This window comes from Olea europaea, chromosome 6 (assembly GCF_002742605.1).
Source record: "Olea europaea var. sylvestris chromosome 6, O_europaea_v1, whole genome shotgun sequence".
Taxonomy (NCBI): Eukaryota; Viridiplantae; Streptophyta; class Magnoliopsida; order Lamiales; family Oleaceae; genus Olea; species Olea europaea.
The window spans coordinates 25,915,694-25,917,102 of record NC_036242.1 but is presented as its reverse complement, the minus strand read 5'-3'; positions in this window follow the sequence as shown (position 1 = coordinate 25,917,102).

Genomic DNA, 1,409 nt, shown 5'->3' with positions numbered 1-1,409 from the left:
CAGGAAAAGAAGCACCTGAGGCTAAGGCTACCCGATGAATCAAACAAGCATATGGTAATCCAATCCGACCCCCAGGAGTACGAAAAGAAGCCAGAATCTGCTGGCAAATAAAACTAGGGAGGTCAATCGAATCCCCAAGAAGTAATGCATATAAAAACCGGGCCCGCCCCATAGGTAAAGAAGAAGTATGGGCAACAGGCCAAAGGTTCGTGCACACAATGCGCAACAAGGGAGTCGGTCGGAACAGAAGAGGGTAAAATATAGGGGTATGTAGGATGGGTAATCTCAGGAATACCTAAAGCCCTAGCTAAGGCAGAAGGAGTAACCCTAAAAGTATGACCCCGTAGAAAAGACCGGAACGAGGACCCATCAATGTCATGGATGTTAGCATAGAATTCCTGGACAAGGAGAGGGGGTGGAGGAGAGAGACCAACAAGTAAAGGCTCCCAACCCCTGGATACTAGAATGGCTGCTATCTCAACTAGTAGGTCAGAAAGGATTACCTCACGCTCCATGAGAACAGGGCGTAAGGAGAACTAGGACGTGAAGACCTCCTGAGCAGTAGCAGAAATGAACCTCGAACGATTGTATGAGGTCGAACCACTAGCAGGCTGGGAAGAGGGACGTGATCCCTTACGAGCCATCTGGCACACATAAAGAGGCAAGAAATGAGACATATGAATAATGCAAGTGAAGTGATGCAACGTGACATGACACACGTGCACATACATGAGCCTAAAACAAAGATGTATCGAAAAACGCGAAATGACCCTACGAGCATAAATAGCCTGTCTCGTCACCCGACCAAGAAACCATGCACAAACACCATGAAGAAGAACCATGCAAAAGGGAAACAACAAAACATGTAAAAAAAATCAAACCTAAATAGACTAAGGCATTTCATCGAGCATGTGGCGTGCGGTTCTTTGGCACAACTTTCCAGGCATGCAAGATACGTAACCCCGTACCCAATCACACAACCACAAACTAGGTAACATCCCGAACAATATGAAACAAACAGCATGCAAATCGGATTTACGGAATGCAAGAACCAACGCGATGAACTTCTATGAAAAACATAACTAACACAAGCAAAATTTCAACACAATTCTCACAATGCCATGGAAAATATAAATCCAACGTGAAACAAACTTCATGGCAACGATGCTAAACAAGATATAGCCCAAGAATTTACGTAATAGAAGCAAAGAATCACGCAAAATGCAAAGAATTGAGGAAAAGACAAAAAAAAACGAAAAAAAATAAAAACATGGAAAGTTTACCTCAATTGAAGTTCAAAAATGGAATTTTGATGTTGAAATGATTTGTAATAACGTCGTAACACTCAATTAACAATATGAACAGATGAAATTCCAGAGGATTGTATGAAATTTGTGAAGAACTTGGAG